This window comes from Nicotiana attenuata, unplaced genomic scaffold (genome assembly GCF_001879085.1).
Source record: "Nicotiana attenuata strain UT unplaced genomic scaffold, NIATTr2, whole genome shotgun sequence".
In the NCBI taxonomy this organism is placed as follows: domain Eukaryota; kingdom Viridiplantae; phylum Streptophyta; class Magnoliopsida; order Solanales; family Solanaceae; genus Nicotiana; species Nicotiana attenuata.
In genome coordinates, this window is record NW_017671324.1 from 200232 (window position 1) to 211291 (window position 11060).

The window sequence follows — 11060 nt, forward strand, 5'->3', positions numbered from 1 at the left end:
CATGTAGAAACCATCAATTTAACAAGGAAGAGTCACTACAGAATCCCAATTAAGCACAAATAAAGACCCACGGTCATGCTAGACACCGATGTATAGATACTCGTCACCATGCCTATACACCGTACTCAACATTTAACAATTAGCAAATAATACTCTAATCCTATTCCCTCAAGCCAAAGTTAGATCAAACACTTACCTCGAATGCTCCAAACTAGACTCAAGCCTCTAGTATAGCTTTACCCCTCGAATTCGGCTCCAACACAGTCAAATCTATGAAATAATGACCTTAAAATATTAATAATAGCTAAACAAACTAAACCCAATGCTTAAATATGAATTCTAAGCTTTCTTCCCAAAATTCCAAAAATCAACCCCGGGCCCGCTTGGTCAAAACACGAGGTTCGAACCAATTCCATGTTACCCATTCCCCCACGAGCCCGGATATACAATTTGTTTTCAAATTCGACCCCAAAACGAGGTCTAAATCAAAGAAAATCGAAAAGCCCTAACTCTACCCTTTCCCCCAATTTCAACCCCAGATTACATGATTTAGGTCTAGGAATTTGAAAAATGATGATAGAAAATGAAGAAAACGAGTTAGATAATACTTACCCAAGAAGTTTTGGTGAAGGATAGCTCTAAAAATCGCCTATGTGCTGTAGCGAAGATGAACTCGTGTGTTTTGGGTGAAAAATCCTGTTACTGGTCTGCTTTTAGGCTTTAAAAATAACTGGGCGAATTTGCCCTACGCGATCGCGGAAACAGGGATGCGATCGCGAAAGGTCCTACTGACTGGTCATCGCAATCGCGTGGATGGTAACGCGAACGCGTAGAAGAAATACTGGGGGTCCAAAAGTTTGGTCTATGCGAACGCGAGTTTACTGGTGCGAACGCATTGAAGGAAATGCTGAAGCTGTGCGATCGCGTGACCGAGTACGCGAACGCGGAAGAGGAAAAAGCCAAAGGAACGCGAACGCGGGCTGAAGATTGCGATCGCGATGGAGGGAACAACTGAGTAAAAATTGCAGATTTTCTGCAACTTTCTCTAAGGCCAAAAACATCCCGAACCACCTCCGAATCACTCCCGAGCCCTCGGGGCTCCTAACCGAACACACACACTAACTCAACAACCTCATACGAACTTAACCGAGCGATCAAATCGCCAAAACAACATCAAAATCAATGAATCAACCCTCAAAATCATCATTTTTTATTCTAACTTCATAAACTTCAAATTTTAGATATTTAGGTCCGAAACACGTCAAATGACGTCCGATTTCGACCAAATTTCACAGAAAGCGCTTAAACCATATATAAGACTTGTACCGGGCGTCGGAACCAAAATACGAGCCCGATACCACAGTCTTTTAATCAATTTTTATTTCCATTTTCCTTAAATTTTCAGAAAAATAATTTCATAGAAAAATTCATTTCTCGGGATCTAGACCTCGGAATTCGACTCCGGGCATATGCCCGAGTCCCATATTTTTCTACGGACCCTCCGGGACCGTCAAATCACGGGTCCGGGTCTATTTACCAAAAATGTTGACCAAAGTCAACTTTAATCATAACAATATCAAAATTCATAAATTTTTACACAGAATTCATATTTAAACTTTCCGTCTACGCGCACGCAAATCGAGGCAAGTAAAAATGAGGTTTTCAAGGCCTCAGAAGCACAGGATGAATGAGAAAACAGGTGATGACCCTTTGGGTCGTTACATTCTCCACCTCTAAAATAATCGTTCGTCCTCGAACGGACAAAAGAAAGAAGCACCTGAGTCGGGAAATAGATGAGGATAACGGCTCCGCATATCAGACTCGGACTCCCAGGTCGATGCCTCAGGAGGCTGACCTCTCCACTGGACACGCACTGAAGGAAAACTCTTCAACCTCGACTATCGAACCTGCCGGTCTAGAATAGCTACCGGCTCCTCCTCGTAAGACAAATCCTTGTCCAACTGGACAGTGCTGAAATCTAACACGTGGGCTGGATCGCCGTGATACCTCCGAAGCATGGACACATGAAACACTGGATGTATGGCTGACAAGCTGGGCAGCAAGGCAAGTCTGTAAGCCACCTCTCCCACACGATCGAGAATCTCAAATGGGCCAATGAACCTAGGGCTAAGCTTGCCCTTCTTTCCAAATCTCATCACGCCCTTCATAGGAGACACTCGGAGTAAGACCCGCTCACCAACCATGAAAGTTACATCTCGAACCTTACGATTTGCATAACTCTTTTGTCGCGACTGAGTCGAATGAAGCCTGTCCTGAATGATCTTGACCTTATCCAAGGCCTCCTGAACTAAATCTGTACCCAGTAACCGAGCCTCTCCCGGCTCAAACCATCCCAGTGGAGATCGACATCGCCTACCATACAATGCCTCATATGGAGCCATCTGGATGCTAGACTGGTAGCTGTTGTTGTAGGCGAACTCTGCTAGAGGCAAAAACTGGTCCCACGAGCCTCTAAAATCAATGACACAGGCTCGGAGCATATCCTCCAAAATCTGAATAGTCCGCTCGGACTGACCGGCCGTCTGAGGATGGAACGCTGTGCTCAACTCAATCCGCGTGCCCAACTCTCGCTGAACTACACCCCAGAAACGCGAGGTAAACTGCGTACCCCGGTCCGAAATGATAGATACCGGCATACCATGAAGGCGAACAATCTCCCGGATATAGATCTCAACTAACCTCTCGGATGAATAAGAGACTGCCATAAGAATGAAATGTGCTGACTTGGTCATCCTATCAACAATAACCCATATCGAGTCGAACTTCTTCCGAGTCAACGGAAGTCCAGTAACGAAATCCATGGTAATCCTCTCCCACTTCCACTCGGGAAGCTCAATCCTCTGAAACGAACCACCAGGCCTCTGATGCTCATACTTAACCTGCTGACAGTCCAAACATCGAGCCACATATGAAACAATATCTTTCTTCATCCTACGCCACCAATAATGCTGCCGCAAGTCCTGATACATCTTCCCGGCGCCCCGGTGAATAGAATACCGAGAACTATGGGCCTCCGCTAAGATCAACTCTCGAATCCCATCGACATTGGGCACACAAACTCGCCCCTGCAACCTCAAAATACCATCATCATCTAAGGTCACCTTCGTGGCACCTCCACGCTGCACCGTGTCTCTCAGGACACACAAATGGGGATCATCAAACTGCCGATCACGGATACGCTCCAATAATGAAGAACGAGCGACCGTGCAAGCTAACACTCTGCTAGGCTCAGAAATGTCCAACCTCACAAACCGATTGGCCAAGGCCTGAATATCCAAAGCAAGCGGCCTCTGGCTGACCGGAACATAAGCAAGACTACCCATGCTGGCGGACTTCCTACTCAAAGCATAGGCCACCATATTGGCTCTCCCCGGGTGATACAAAATAGTAACATCATAATCTTTCAATAACTCCAACCACCTCCTATGCCTCAAGTTCAACTCCTTCTGCTTGAACAAGTACTGAAGACTCTTGTGATCAGTGTACACCTCACACGTCACACCATATAAGTAATGCCTCCAAATCTTCAAAGCATGAACAATGGCTGCCAACTCTAGATCATGAACCGGATAATTCTTCTCGTGGATCTTCAACTGCCTCGAAGCATAAGCAATGACTCTGCCATCCTGCATCAATACCGCACCAAGCCCAATACGGGAAGCATCACAATAAACTGTATAAGGTCCTGAGCCTGTGGGCAAAACCAATATCGGTGCCGTAGTCAGAGCTGTCTTGAGCTTCTGAAAGCTCGCCTCACACTCATCTGACCATCTGTACTGGGCACCCTTCTGGGTCAATCTGGTCTCGGGGCTGCAATAGATGAAAACCCCTCCACGAACCGGCGATAATAACCTGCTAACCCCAAGAAGCTCCGAATCTCAGTAGCTGATGCTAGTCGAGGCCAGTTCTTGACTGCCTCAATCTTCTTCGGATCCACCTGAATACCCTCTGCTGATACAACATGACCCAGAAATGCAAATGAACTCAACCAGACCTCACACTTCGAGAACTTAGCATATAACTGACTATCCCTCAAAGTCTGAAGAACCACCCTAAGGTGCTGCTCGTGCTCCTCCTGGCTGCGGGAGTACACCAGAATATCATCAATAAAGACTATCACGAACATGTCCAAATATGGCCTGAACACTCGGTTCATCAACTCCATAAATGCTGCTGGGGCATTGGTCAACCCAAATGACATGACCAAAAACTCATAATGCCCATACCGAGTGCGGAATAGTGTCTTAGGGACATCGGACGCCCTAATCCTCAGCTGATGGTAGCCAGATCTCAAGTCTATCTTTGAAAACACCCTTGCACCCTGAAGCTGGTCAAACAAATCATCAATCCTCGGCAGTGGATACTTGTTCTTAATCGTCACTTGTTCAATTGCCGGTAATCAATGCACATCCTCATCGAACCATCCTTTTTCTTCACAAATAACACCGGCGCACCCCAAGGAGAAACACTAGGCCTAATAAACCCTTCTCCAACAAGTCCTGCAACTGATCCTTTAACTCTTTCAACTCTGGCAGGGCCATGCGATACGGCAGAATAGAAATGGGCTGCGTGCCTGGGGCCAGATCAATACAGAAGTCAATATCCCTGTCGGGCGGCATACCCGGCAGGTCTGAAGGGAAAACCTCGGGGAACTCCCGAACAATAGGAACAGAATCAATAGAAGGGACCTCTGCGCTGGAATCGCGAACATACGCCAGATAAGCTAAACACCCCTCCAATCAGGGCAAATCCGGCAAAGCCAAGGTCACGGTCTTGGCGTGACAATCCAAGATAGCATGATACGGGGACAACCAATCCATCCCTAATATAACATCGAAATCCACCATGTCTAAGAGCAATAAATCAACACGGGTCTCAAGACCCTCAAATACTACCACACAGGAACGATGAACTCGGTCGACCACTATGGAATCCCCCACCGGTGTAGATACATAAACAGGAATACCCAAAGCATCACTAGGCATAACTAGGTAGGGTGCAAAATAGGACGACACATATGAATACGTAGACCCAGGGTCAAATAGCACTGAAGCACCCCTATCACAGACCAGAATAGTACCTGCAATAACAGCATCTGACGACTCAGCCTCTGGCCTGGCTGGCAAAGCATAACACCGGGGCTGGGCCCCACCTCCCTGAGCCATGTCTCTGGGACGATCGACTGCTGGCTGGCCTCTACCTCTGGCGGTCTGAGCTCCACCTCTATGATCTCTACCTCCACCTCTATGGCCTCTACCCCCGCCTCTAGCTGGCTGGGCGGCTGTGGATCACCTGATGCCTGAATCATAGGACGAGGACCCTGCTGCTGAGAGCTGTCAGAAGCTCGAGGGCAATACCTGGCAATATGTCTCGTGTCGCCACACGTGTAACAAGCCCTCGACTGCTGAGAATAACGGAGTGGTGGTGCGCTGATAGGTGCTGATGGTGAACTGAAAAGCTGACGGTCAGAAGACTGCGGCTGAGAGCCACGACCACCTGAAGTACCATGTGAGACCTGTAGGGCTGACTGAAAGGGCCTCGGAGGATGGCCTCTACCATAAGAATCCCTACCTCCATACGAGGTACCACTGAACCTACCAGAATGACGAGGCCTCTTATCTGACACCTGAACACCTCCCCGTGCAAGGGCCATCTCAACTCTGCGAGCCGCATTGGCCGCCTCCTGAAAGGAAATCTCACTACCAGCTCCCATGGCCATCTGGAGACGGATCGGCTGAATCAATCCATCGATAAACCTCTGCACCCTCTCTCGCTCTGTGGGGAGTATAACAGTAGCATGGCGTGCCAAATAAATGAACCGTGTCTCATACTGTGTAACTGTCATGGAGCCCTGCTGGAGGCGCTCGAACTGCCTGCGTAGTGCCTCTCGCTGAGTAACTGGGAGAAACTTCTCCAAAAACAACTCCGCGAACTGATCCCATGTCAATGCTGGAGACCCTGCTGGTCTAGATAGGCAATAGTCCCTCCACCAAGTCTTGGCGGATCCTGCAAGCCGGAAGGTGGCAAAATCGACCCCATTGGTCTCCACAATACCCATGGTCCTAAGGATCTCATGGCAGCTGAATAAGAAATCCTGGGGATCCTATGATGAAGCACCGCTGAATTTGGTGGTGAAGAGCTTGGAGAACCTATCAAGCCTCCACAAAGCATCTGAGGACATCGCCTCTCCATCGCGAGTCTGAGTCACAATACCCGGCTGAACTGCCACAGCTAGCTGAACCACTGGAACCTGAGCCTGGGGAGCTACCTGCTATGGAGTACGCATAGCAGGAGTCTGAACTCCTCCTCCAGCCTGAGAAGTGGCTGGTGCTACTGGAAGCAAACCCGCTCTAGTGACGCTCTCCACAAAGCCTACCAATCTGACCAGAGCGTCCTGAAGAACTGGGGTGGCTATGAACCCCTCTGGGACCTGAGCTGGGTCCACCGGAGCTGCTGGGGCTGGAACCTCCTCATCATAATCAACATGAGGCTCCACCTCTGGGACTCCTGCTCGGGGTTGAGCTCTGCCCTGGCCTCGGCCTCTGGCACGGCCTCGGCCTCTGCCCCTCGTAGGAGCTGCTGCTGGGGGCTCGGGCTGCTTCGCGGTAGAAGAGGAAGCACGTGTTCTCGCCATCTGCGAAAGAACAGAGTAGAAGGACAATCAGTATTTGAGAAACAGTATCGCACGACAGGAAAGAACAAAAGTGAAACTTTTCCTAACTCCGTAGCCTCTGGGGATAAATATAGACGTCTCCGTACTGATCCCTCAGACTCTTCTAAGTTTGCCCGTGAGTAGCGAGACCTATGTAACCTAGAGCTCTAATACCAACTTGTCACGACCCGGATTTTCCACCATCGGGAGTCGTGATTGCGCCTACTGTTGGAGCTAGGCAAGCCAAATATTTAAACATTTTCGGATAACAACATAACAATAATAAAATATCGAGCCTTTAAATAAATGCGAAAGTCTTTTAAAACATAAACAACTGGTAACCCAAAATGCAGAAGTCCAATATTTCACTACCCAAGATTGGAGTCGCTATCTCACGAACTACTAAAGAGTGCTACAAACAATTCTGAATAGAAAAAAAATATATAATGTCTGTCTCGGTACAATGAAGCAAACAGAAAATATGGAAAGGGACTTCGGCCTGCGAACGCCAGCTAGGCTACCTCGTAAGTCCCTGGACTGAAGAGGGCTCTCGATCAACTACTGTTGTGGTCCAAGAGCTGCTCCGGTACCGTAATCTGTGCAAAAAGCACAGAAGTGTAGCATCAGCACAACCGACCCCATGTGCTGGTAATTGCCTGGCCTAACCCCGGCGAAGTAGTGACGAGGCTAGACAGGACTACCAAGTCAACCTGTGCAGATATTTATATACAAGTACTACAAAGAAAAATAACAGCGGAAAGTAATAATTAAGACTGGGAGGGGAGCATACTTTTGGGAATAACAGATAAACTAGAACGGTAGGAACAAATAAGGAAAACTACAACCAAATCTCTTCTAACACAGAATACGTGGTCGGCGTGCCACACGATCCCAGTTCATGATATATAAGTGGTCGGCGTGCCACACGATCCCAGTTCATGATATACAAGTGGTCGGCGTGCCACACGATCCCATTTCATGATATATAAGTGGTCGGCGTGCCACACGATCCCATTTCATAATATATATAAGTGGTCGGCGTGCCACACGATCCCATTTCATAATATATATAAGTGGTCGACGTGCCATCCCATTTCATAATATATAAGTGGTCGGCGTGCCACACGATCCCATTTCATAATATATAAGTGGTCGGCATGCCACACGATCCCATTTCATAATATATAAGTGGTCGGCGTGCCACACGATCCCATTTCATAATATATAAGTGGTTTCCCGGCAAGGGAGAATACGACTAAGCAGTTAAATCACGGCAAGGGAGCAACAACAATAACTTACACGTCCCGGTAAGGGAATAATCACATCTCTTTCTTTTACGTTCATTTCTTACTTTTTAATCAAGTCGAAAATCGAGCCAACGCTCCAAAGAGTTTACACATCATATTTCCTTCTCATTCTCTTTATATCATGTAGAAACCATCAATTTAACAAGGAAGAGTCACTACAGAATCCCAATTAAGCACAAATAAAGACCCACGGTCATGCTAGACACCGGTGTATAGATACTCGTCACCATGCCTATACACCGTACTCAACATTTAACAATTAGCAAATAAGACTCTAATCCTATTCCCTCAAGCCAAAGTTAGATCAAACACTTACCTCGAATGCTCCAAACTCAACTCAAGCATCTAGTATAGCTTTACCCCTCGAATTCGGCTCCAACACAGTCAAATCTATGAAATAACGACTTTATAATATCAATAATAGCTAAACAAATCAAACACAATGCCTAAATATAGATTTCCAACCTTTCTTCCAATAATTCCAAAATCGACCCCGGGCCCGCTTGGTCAAAACACGAGGTTCGAACCAATTTCATGTTACCCATTCCCCCACGAGCCCGGATATACAATTTGCTTTCAAATTCGACCCCAAAACGAGGTCTAAATCGAAGAAAATCGAAAAACTCTAACTCTACCCTTTCCCCCCAATTTCCACCCTAATCTATGTGATTTAAGCTTGGAAACCTACTAATTAATGAAGAATAATGAAGGAAATAAGTAGGAAATTACTTACCCAAGTGCTCTTGAAGAATGGGGGCTTCAATGGCTTCCTAAAGTTTGGGAGAGAAGAGAGCTCGTGACAAATATGGACTAAATCCCGTAGCTACTATTTTGAAACTTAAAAAAAAATCACTGGGCGTTTTTGNACCCCGGCGAAGTAGTGACGAGGCTAGACAGGACCTACCAAAACAGCCTGTGCAGATATATATGTATATACAAGTGCAACGAAATAACAACAGAAATACCAATTAAGGCGGAAGGGGACATGCTTAGGGAAAATACAGATGAAAATAACTTATCAGAAGTAAACACGAAACTACATCAGATCTCATAATCTATATATGTGGTCGGCGTGCCACACGATCCCATTTCATAGTATATAAGTGGTCGGCGTGCCACACGATCCCATTTCATAATATATAAGTGGTCGGCGTGCCATACCATCCCATTTCATAATATATAAGTGGTCGGCGTGCCACACGATCCCATTTCATAATATATAAGTGGTCGGTGTGCCACACGATCCCATTTCATAATATATAAGTGGTCGGCGTGCCACACGATCCCATTTCATAATATATAAGTGGTTTCCCGGCAAGGGAGAATACGACTAAGCAGTTAAATCCCGGCAAGGGAGCAACAACAATAACTTACACGTCCCGGCAAGGGAATAATCACATTTCTTTCTCTTACGTTAATTTCTTACTTTTTAATCGAGTCAAAGATCGAGCCAACGCTCCAAAGAGTTTACACATCATATTTCCTTCTCATTCTCTTCATATCATATAGAAACCATCAATTAACAAGGAAGAGTCACTACAGAATCCCAATTAAGCACAAATAAAGACCCACGGTCATGCTAGACACCGGTGTATAGATACTCGTCACCATGCCTATACACCGTACTCAACATTTAGCAATTAGCAAATAATACTCTAATCCTATTCCCTCAAGCCAAAGTTAGATCAAACACTTACCTCGAATGCTCCAAACTCAACTCAAGCCTCTAGTATAGCTTTACCCCTCGAATTCGGCTCCAACACAGTCAAATCTATGAAATAATGACCTTAAAATATTAATAATAGCTAAACAAACTAAACCCAATGCTTAAATATGAATTCTAAGCTTTCTTCCCAAAATTCCAAAAATCGACCCCGGGCCCGCTTGGTCAAAACATGAGGTTCGAACCAATTCCATGTTACCCATTCCCCCACGAGCCTGGATATACAATTTGTTTTCAAATTCGACCCCAAAATGAGGTCTAAATCAAAGAAAATCGAAAAGCCCTAACTCTACCCTTTTCCCCCAATTTCAACCCTAGATTACATGATTTAGGTCTAGGAATTTGATAAATGATGATAGAAAATGAAGAAAACGAGTTAGATAATACTTACCCAAGAAGTTTTGGTGAAGGATAGCTCTAAAAATTGCCTATGTGCTCTAGAGAAGATGAACTCGTGTGTTTTGGGTGAAAAATCCCGTTACTGGTATGTTTTTAGGCGTTAAAAATAACTGGGCGAATTTGCCCTACGCGATCGCGTAAACAGGGATGCGATCGCGAAAGGTCCCACTGACTCGTCATCGCGATCGCGTGGATGGCAACGCGAACGCGTAGAAGAAATACTGGGGGTCCAAAAGTTTGGTCTATGCGAACGCGAGTCTACTGGTGCGAACGCATTGAAAGAAATGCTGAAGCTATGCGATCGCGTGACCGAGTACGCGAACGCGGAAGAGGAAAAAGCCAAAGAAACGCGAACGCGGGCTGAAGATTGCGATCGCGAAGGAGGGAACAACTGAGCAAAAATTGCAGATTTTCTGCAACTTTCTCTAAGGCCAAAAACATCCCGAACCACCTCCGAATCACTCCCGAGCCCTCGGGGCTCCTAACCGAATACACACACTAACTCAAAAACCTCATACGAACTTAACCGAGGGATCAAATCGCCAAAACAACATCAAAATCAATGAATCAACCCTCAAAATCATCATTTTTCATTCTAACTTCATAAACTTCAAATTTTAGATATTTAGGTCCGAAACACGTCAAATGACGTCCGATTTCGACCAAATTTCACAGAAAGCGCTTAACCCATATATAAGACTTGTACCGGGCGTCGGAACCAAAATACGAGCCCGATACCACAGTCTTTTAATCAATTTTCATTTCCATTTTCCTTAAAATTTCAGAAAAACAATTTCACAGAAAAATTCATTTCTCGGACTCTAGACCTCAGAATTCGACTCCGGGCATATGCCCGAGTCCCATATTTTTCTATGGACCCTCCGGGACCGTCAAATCACGGGTCCGGGTCCGGGTCTGTTTACCAAAATTGTTGACAAAAGTCAACTTTAATCATAAC